Below are 9,537 nucleotides of genomic sequence, written 5' to 3' on the forward strand. Positions count from 1 at the left end.
CTTTGTCATCTACAGCACATGCATGCCCAGAATCCTTGCATAAGTGAATAATCCCTCTTTCATTAATCATTATATCTTGCATACACCTGCAATTTTAATACAGTGGCCTCAGTCATAACGGGACAAACCTATCGCATTTGTTCCAGGGAACCTGAGCACTCAGCCACCCCTCAGCCTCCCCAGCCTGACAGAGCCCACGACCAAGCACAAGGGCAAAGGAACCCAAGAATTCTGTTTCTGAGATCTCTTCTTCCAAACATTATCCACTGCTGGTTTTATCCTTGACCTAGAAGCTGCACCCAGCTAAGCAGACGTCCGAGATTGTTTTACTCGGCAGAAGGCCCACGCCCACGATGTGCAGGGCTAGCTCCGGTCACTATCCTTCATTCCTCTGCTTCTGAAGTGCCAGCCTGAAATGTACCGTCAGGCCATGTGCAGTAGCTACGCCGTCTCTAAGTATAAATAATGTGTTAAATGGTGATAATGCTATGGAGAAAAATAAAGCAGGGAAGGGAGATAGGGGTGTATGTACAGGGAGGGGCAAAGAGTAATTTTAAATGGGGTATTCATACAGACAGTGGCATTTGAGTAAAGATCTGCCTGAAACAAGAATAAGATCAGCTCAACACATAATCTGCAAGTCACTTAGCCTTTCTAGACCTCAGTTACTTCACTATGTCCCTATGTTACGAGATGTGAACTGCCTATGATGTCAGTCCAGGCCACAGCGGGTAGAGAAAAGTACCCTGGACGGTGACCTGGGTTCTAGTCCCACTTCTGCCTCTTAGCAGCGGGGTGAATTTGGGAGGGTCAGCCCATCTTTCAGTTGTCTCATCTCATCTATAAAAGGGGAAAGATATCTACCCTACATTAATCTATAAATATATGTATATATATAAAACGAGACAAGGGTTTGCCAATGGCATGGGCCACACTAGTGATGGCATTCTGCATTTATTTCACCGTCTCCCTCTAAGGACCCTAAAGCACTATATATTTATATACATTTAAGAGCTGAGGGAGTTTTCTTTTATTTCTTCAAGTGATGCAACCTCACTTCACCAAGGCCCTCAGAAACAGCTTTAAACCTTAGTCAACAATTTATCAAGGGCTTTGCTAAGTAGATAGCTCCAAGGAAGAGGCCACAGAGTACCTACTGAAAAAACAAAAAGATATAATTATTGGTAGCTCAACTCCCGCCATTAAGTGGTTTTTAATAGTAATTTCTAAATCGCTTATCCTTCCTCCTTTTTGGCCCTACTAGCTCTGCCCTGGACCTTGACCATGGGCTTTTGGGGTCAGGAAAGGAATCCACGTGCCTGATGACCATAACTTCCCTGCACATGGTTGGTGCTCAATAAAGTTATTAACCAACCAGTTCTAGGTAAGAGAACTGGATGAAAGCATGTGAAAATTGTCCCCACTCCTACGTGTGACTGAACAATGCTATCAAGACTTCTACTCCATCAAGGAAATTCCTCTTAGAGCAAGTCTGTGCTTGTTGCAGTAAAAACTCTCCTAAAGAGTTCTGCTGCCACCATCGTATCAGGTTTCCATAAGGTCCTGAGTCTTCAGATGACTGAAGTGCAGTGTCCCCTCCACCCCCCCTACCCCCCGCCACCACCCAGGCCAGGACTGAGGCCCTGAAATCTCCCTGACATGTCCAATGATCTTACATAGGACCTTACACAAATGGTCTGCCCCAGAGCACACCTGATAGCATAATGACTATTTAAACATGCCCAGATCCCTTGCAAACCGTGCACTCCTCCATAAGAGGCTTGTGTCTTATCCTAGCACCCAGCACAGTGCCTAACACACAAAGCGTACTCAGAACGTTAGTGCATGCCTAGCAAATGCTACCTGTTGCAGACACCATGTTGCTTAAATCACCCATGCCTAGATGTGCTTCTCTTACTTAAGGCATTAGTCACCTAGAAGGATACCATGAGAAATCAAACTAATTAGCAGTGATTAGCTGATTTCATTTACTCACTGTCTCCTGACAGAAATAAGGCTTTTGGGAATAAGAGTAGAAAAAGATCAAATCTGATCAAGAAAGGCAGGTAAAGGTCCAGGGCACAGGGTACCACAGGGACGGGAGCTGGCAGCCTAGTCAGCACAGGATGTAACAATAATCCCTGACAGAAAGCTCAGGAAGGAGTGGGTAAATGTGGCCCACTTCATCCATCCAGGGCGGGCTCTGCACGGAATTTAACAATAAGGGAACCAAGGATTCCCAGACATTTGTATCTCTTTGATGAGGCTAGACTCTCAGCCTTGGACCTTCCAGTTTCACCTCCTCCTCCCTTCCTGCTGCAGATTACAGAAAAATCCCAAAGGCCAACCATTTTCCTCTCTCAACAGCTCCTGGTTAGGAGGAAACAGAGTTGACCAATAGGATACTGGCTCAAATCAGCCTCATCCATTTGGAAGTCCTAGCCAACCAGAGCCTGCAAGCACAGTAGGAAATGAGGGGGCGCGAGTGGAGGAGCATAATAATCCAAGCATAGTCCTCACTGCTTACAGCCAGAGCTGTACCCAGAATCGCTGGTTCACTGCCAGCTTGGCAAGACCTTCTGATAAGCTGGTCAGTTAAGTCTGTCCAACAGAATGCCTCCTCCTATCCTGTATCTGCAGGGTTCCCGTCCCACTTATCTCCAGATACACAAAGAACAATGTGTATGGGGGCGGGGGAGGGGGTGGAGAGGTGGTGGTGGCATGATTTTTCTTTATTTTTTTTTTGAATGAAGAATGAATGAAAAATAACTGTATTTGTGGGGTGGTAGAAAGAAAACTGGGCTGCAAGCCAAGAAATCTAAATCCAGGGCCTGGCTCTGTTCCTCACAAGCTCATGAGCTTGGGCTGCCCACTTCACTTCCCTGAGCCGGTTTCCTCATGCAAAGGATGGTGCTGTCCCATGTGTTAACCACGTGTAATAAGTATCTTCTATATGCTAGGCACTACGATAAATGCTTTCTAGTTATTTCTATTCCTCATACAAATCCTATGAAGTAGTTATCTTCATTTTGCAAATGAAGTAACTGAGGCTCAGATATGATAGGTGACTTGCCAAAAGCTACGCAGCTAGAAAGTGGTTGAATTTCAAGGTCAGTTTTTTTCTTCAGATTCCAAAACCCATTAAGCCATGTGTCATTGTTAAACGACTTCCATACTCCCTTTCAGCTCATATGCTCTGGTATTTCTTGCATGATCCCTCACTCTCACTCTTTTTTTCCTTCATCAGTTCATGGCATTAAGATCTGGAAGCTAAATTACTCAACTTGCACTTTATATGGCCACAGAAGCAAACACTCCAAATTATTCAAGGAACCTAGATCCCCAGGGCCGGAACAGGCCTCTTACCGCCTCCACATATTTACTCTTCCGTTACTCACACAGGAGAAAAATCAATGAATAAAAAAGGCTACCTAAATTCACCTATCTCCTTTCTTTTTTTCTCGAATAACTATTAAAGCAACTGAACCTGTTAATGTAACAAACAATGTTTATTTCTTCTCATGAAATACTAGTGTTACTTTTCTTTGTTGTTTATTTACTCCTCTGTATGTGATCCAAAAGTCTGTAGGGATTGAAGTGGCCTGCGCCCCTTCATCATTAGGGCAGGCCCCTTTTCACTCTGGATGCAGCCAGCGCTGTCCCTACCATCAAGAGGCCTCTCGACGAACTGACAATCACCCGACCTCAAGGTAGTCTGACACACATTCTAAACAGATCGCAAAGAGGGGAAAACGATACCTACTGAACAAAGTGTTAAAACAGAAAATAAGCAATTGGTTAAAACAAACTCTTATGTAATTCTTCAACTTGTCTCTCTCCCTGTGCCAGTAAGAAATTGAGAAAAGTCATTCTGGCTGTAAGCAGGGTTATGCCTAAACCATCCCAGGCATATTGGCGACTGCAAAAGGAAGATGTAGTCGGGCATGAGGATGTTCCAGAAGAGACACAAGATTTAGACAATTAGACTCTAAGAAGAAAAAAAGTCTATGTATCTCAGAGAACAGGCCCAGGACAGAGGTCAGAAATAATAGGGGAAAAGTTACCCTAGAGTTTAATCAAAAGAGATCTGTCAATATTTGGCTTGCTCTGTAAGAGACCATCCAGAAGAAGCAATTAACATAAAGCAAATTCAGGGGAAGAGCTGCAGTGTGTCTGTGCTGGCAAGGGAAATGGCACTCATACACGGCGGGGGCAGAATAAACGGGCTTAGCCTTGTGGACGGCTACTTCAGTCTCCATTAATATTCAAAACTTCTATCTAGCAATTCTACTTCTAGGCATTTATGAGAAAAATAATTCAACATTCTTTACAGTAGCACTGTTTATAATAATTCCTATCATTAGGGAAATAGTTACATTTAACTGCTTCATAGACGTTATGGAGCAGTTAAAAAATTGAGGAAGATAGGCAGAGACATGGTGAGATTTTTAAGATATATTAAGATAAAAGAGCGAGTTACAAATCTTTATGTATAGTGTCCTCCCATTATCGTAAAAATAAAACAACTATAAACACTCACACAACCATCTATTTCTGTACATATCTAAATTTGAATGAAAACAGGTCCAGAAGGTACACATGAATTTGGTAAAAGTGGTTATGAGAATTGGGGACATGAGGATCAATGGGGTTTCCCTTATCTGTGCTGTTTGAAATTTGTTTTAGAAATGTATTCATACGCAGTGAATAATGACAAAAAAAACCCAAGCCCTAAAAATGGACTAAACTATAAAGGCCACCTTTCTATGTGAAATGAAAGTTGTTTAAAATATGCTTTTAATGAAAAAAGCAAACACCAGGCATAGTATAAGCTCATGATGCGGGTGGGGGGAGGAAGGGAATGAGTATCAGCCTGGAGTGAGAGGCCCGAGTTATAATCTTTATTCTGCCACTTAATGGCCCCTTGACCGTGGGCTCGCTGCTTAATCTTTCCAAAGCCCCGGTTTAAGAATTACATAGTACACAGGTGCTATTGGATTTCAGTGAGAATGTATAATGTACTTTCCACAGAGCCTGGCACAGATAAACACTCAATAAATGGTAGCCATTATTTGCATTAATAACAATAAATTTAGTATCAAAAATTGGATCCCTGGCCCAGTGACTCAGGCGGTTAGAGCTCCGTGATCCTAACTCCGAAGGCTGCCGGTTCGATTCCCACATGGGCCAGTGGGCTCTCAACCACAAGGTTGCCAGTTCAATTCCTCGACTCCCGCAAGGGATGGTGGGCTCTGCCCCCTGCAACTAACAATGGCAACTGGACCTGGAGCTCAGCTGCGCCCTCCACAACTAAGATTGAAAGGACAACAACTTGACTTGGAAGAAAGGCCAGGAAGTACACACTGTTCCCCAATAAAGTCCTGTTCCCCTTCCCCAATAAAATCTTTAAAAAAAAGAAAAATTGGATCCCTGAGATCATTTCAAAGAGCATCTTTATGATACCTGATTATGATTGAGCTGTAACACTAATCATTATTATTTTTTAAATTACTAATTCTGTAAGTTTCCGTCATTAAATTTTAGAGCTGGAAAGGACCCCAAGAGTTCATCTAACTTGGTGGTTCCCAATCTGGCTTCACAGTAGAATTAGCTAGAAAGCTTTAGGGGAGGGAAAAAAGGCATTCCCAGGCTCCACCTCAGACTACATTTGATTTTCTGGGAGGTGGGATCAAATGAGCTCTATTTTTTACAAACGTTCTGTAGCTACACCTGTGCTTATACATGCATAGTACACCTCTGGGGAGGGGAAAAGAGGGACAAAGATGGGAGGAAATTTCACTGTAGTTCTTTTGTAGAGTTTACATTTTCTACCTATTCAAAAAATACATTATTTTAAGAAATTAAATAATAGTAATAAGCTTCCCCAGGTGAATTGAATGCAGTCAACCCACAGACCAGAAATGGGGGGTCTTCATCCTTTCCCCAGAAATTCTATTTCAGAAAATTATGAAGATTTATGTATAAAGATGTGGGTATCCATCATACAAGGGAAAAGCTGTGGCAAAAAAACTTGGAAACACCTTAAATGTCTAGCAAAAACAAAAAATTGGCTTTGTAAATTATGGTATATCCATAATGAAATATGATGTTTATTAAGCATCTTTTAATCTGATTTTTAATGGCATAGGAAAGTATGACACAATATTAAATGAATAAAACAGGACATAAATGTGTATAAATGGCCTAATCATAATCGTGGAGTGTGAAGATGGTGGAAAATGGTTCTAAAAAAGTTAAAGGAAATACAGTACATATAAAAGCAAGCCTGTGCCCTAATCTCTACATTCCACTCCCTCTCCTCAGCCCTGGCCCCTCTTTAGGAACTGGCTACAGATCCCAATGGGGAGCCTAAGCACTCGTATCCTGGTTAATGACCCACCTTACCCATCATATAATTACCTTACTCTGCATCACGCTTTTTGTAACTTTCAAAAATAAGAGCTCCCTTCAGAGGACAAATATTTGCCAGAGCAAAGAATGTCACAGACTCTAAAGCAACATTTACCTCTTGACATATGGTTGCACGTTAACCAACATATTTACTGAATACCTTTGAGTGTGTAAGGCTTTAGGCTAGTGCTCTGGGCACCTCACTCTAAAGAACTGGGTTTCTGCCCCCAGGGGCTTCCATCTCTGTGGACAGACAGGACAGAGAGTTAAGAAAGAGTAAGTAACACTATAGGAGGACACAAAAGCAGCACAATAGGTGCTGTAGCTCACACACAATTGCACACATACACACAGAGTGAGTCACTGCACTTTATTGTATACAACGTTCCCCCACGGCCCCCTGAACTAAAATATAAACCCCTCAGGTGTGGTAGTTCTATTACATTCCTTATTTTTATATCTAAACCTACTGCCTACTTTCTGGCAGATAGTAGGTGCTTAATAAATGTTCTTAAATTAATGATAGTCTATGCTCTGCACGGTAAATATGCAACTATTTTTTGAGTGAATTAATTAATCCAATATGAATAACAGCAGGCGATGCCATCCGAGTGAACAGTGGTTAAGGGTGTAGACAAAACAGTACTTGCTCCTGGTTTATTTCAGACTGAAAAACGTTGGGGAACACTGGGGGAGCTGCCATTAAAAGACTGCTCCCAGACATCAGTTCTTGGTAGGGGACTAGAGAGAGAGAGTTTAGATCTGTACCGAATCTAGTTTTCCTTACTTTTCAGAGGAGGAAAGCAATGACAAGCAAGCCGTCCCTCTTTTTTCAGGTTGGGCCACAGTCAGGACCTTAATGGAATCCAGCGTGCCAGCCATACCCTTGGCAATCCACTCCCCAAGTTCCATTCTTCTGCTCCACATAGAACCCTAGCCACCCTTCTGTCTCCTCATCCCTTAGGCGAGGACAGAAGCCATGCTAGCCACCAGACAGTCACCTTTCTGAAGTCCTAGCTAGAAATCGGTGCGCTAAACCTACCAGGGAAGCAATTATCTGATTGAACAGAAGGTTCATCCCTAAAAGGGTGAAAGGACCACAAAGAGCAAACTCCAAGTTCACCTGGAATACAGTGAAGAATGGGAACTGCAAATGAATCCCGAATTTTTCCATCCTGGATTTTCTTGGTTCTCCAGGACACAGTACACACTTAAGGATTGATATTTGTCTAGCTAGAAAAAAACCTTCAAAGTTCATCACCTCCCGTGATTTGGGGCAAACTTGAACCATTCTAGAGAGATAAGAATTTATCTCCCGAAGAGTTCCTCCAGGAGAGATGCCACAGCCCTCTAGGAGGCAGTTCTCCTTCATTTCTAACCTAGAGCACTACTATTAAACTTGAGGTTTCTTTCTTTAGAAGCCATTCAAGGCAGCAAATTAGCCTCCTCTGTATCATTATTTCTCAGGTTATTCAAGCATGCTAATGTTGGAGACCCACAGCTCTACGTCTAACATTTAGAGGCTGCAAGACACTTTCATTTTTCCAATGTTAATAAGTCTAATTATTTTCCTTTTTAACAGGTTCCACTCTCTAAGATTGTTCTTTCCTCATCAACCCCTTATTTCCCTTCCCCCCTACCTCCCCATCCCTAAATCTCCTATCCTAAATGGACGGAAGCCTTGTTTTACCACCCACTACTTTTCTGACCTGGCATTCTTCCCTGTAGGAATGTTAATTAGCATGTGGGATTTAATTAATTCAGCAGCTAATTAAAAATGGGAGAGGAAGAGTGGGAGAGGAGGAGGGCGGGAGAGAGAGCCCGCCTCAGTGCATAAGGCACCGCAGATGGTTCTGGGTTGGCTGGCACCATGCCACCGCCCTCCACGCCCCCAACAGAACGCACAGAGAGGTGGGAGGGGCAAAAGTGAGGGGCACAGACTGGCAGAGCCTTTAGACAGACTCCCTCAGTCCTGCCGCTGCTTTGTACTGGGGAGAAACAGGAAGAGGGAGCAAATGAGATAAAGGGAGGGAGAAACACGGACAGACCCACACTCAGGAAGAGTGAAAGAAGGGGGCCTCGGAACCGAATAACTCCTCTTCAACACTGGAAGAAGTGAAGAGGAGAGCTTTTTCATCCCAAAAGAAAGCCAGCATTTTGCGATTCCCTGGCTCCTAAGGACCACTGAGGACAAGATGGGAAAAGATAACCACTGATCCTCTGGAGAAAAAGGGATAGCTTCCTCTGACACAGGGACCCACTCTGCAGCCATTCTTCCCATACCACGCTGCTTCCTCAGCATGAGCAGGCGATGGGGAAGACAGCTATTGAAAATGAAAGATGGGGGTGGCGGGAGTGGGCACAGATGGGTGACGGTGAGGAAAAGCACAAGAAGGAGATTCCAAGGAAGAAGAATGGAGGGTGTATGTGAGAAGGGAAGGGAGAAATGGGAGAAGGCGAAGGAGAAGAAATAAACACTGGAGAAGAAAGAGGAGGAAGTCAGGAGCAGAGCCATGCTTTGTTTGCCAAGACGGACAGAGGGCTGGAGAGTCTGTGCAGAGGATTTCCGCATATTGATCCCGCCTAGCCTAGGCCAGCAGAGGGGGAATGGCAGCACCACAGGGAGGAGACAGGAGCAGATCCCTCTGAGGGTCAACTAAGGTGCCGGAGACAGGGAACTCATCCTGCAGGATCTTCCTTAAGACTGGATATTTCTGCCAAACGGGGAATTTATCAAAAGCAAAGGAAAGCAGCTTCCAAATGAACAGAAAAGGAGGCTAGGATGACAGGAGGCTGCAGAATCCGGTTCCAGGAGCTCCAGCAGGGAGATGGGTGAGGAATGGGATTTTTAGCAGCACCCAGATGGCTCTCAAAGGGTGTCAGCTGATACGCTGAGGGAAATACATCCATTAGGAGACTGACTTGAGAATTTGAGGGATGAGAAAGAGAGAAAAGGCTGGGTTTCAGAAAGCACCCCTTTGGAGGGAGGCATCTAGGAAATTTTGGAGCTTAAGGCCTTGGGAAGGAATAAGGGAGGGCAAGAAGTCTGCCATCACTGATTACATAAGACTTGACTGAAAGAAACTGAGAAGGAGGGTGGAAAGCCAGATGAAGCTTTTCTGGTGT

The sequence above is a fragment of the Rhinolophus hipposideros genome (genome assembly GCF_964194185.1).
Source record: "Rhinolophus hipposideros genome assembly, chromosome: 5".
NCBI lineage: Eukaryota > Metazoa > Chordata > Mammalia > Chiroptera > Rhinolophidae > Rhinolophus > Rhinolophus hipposideros.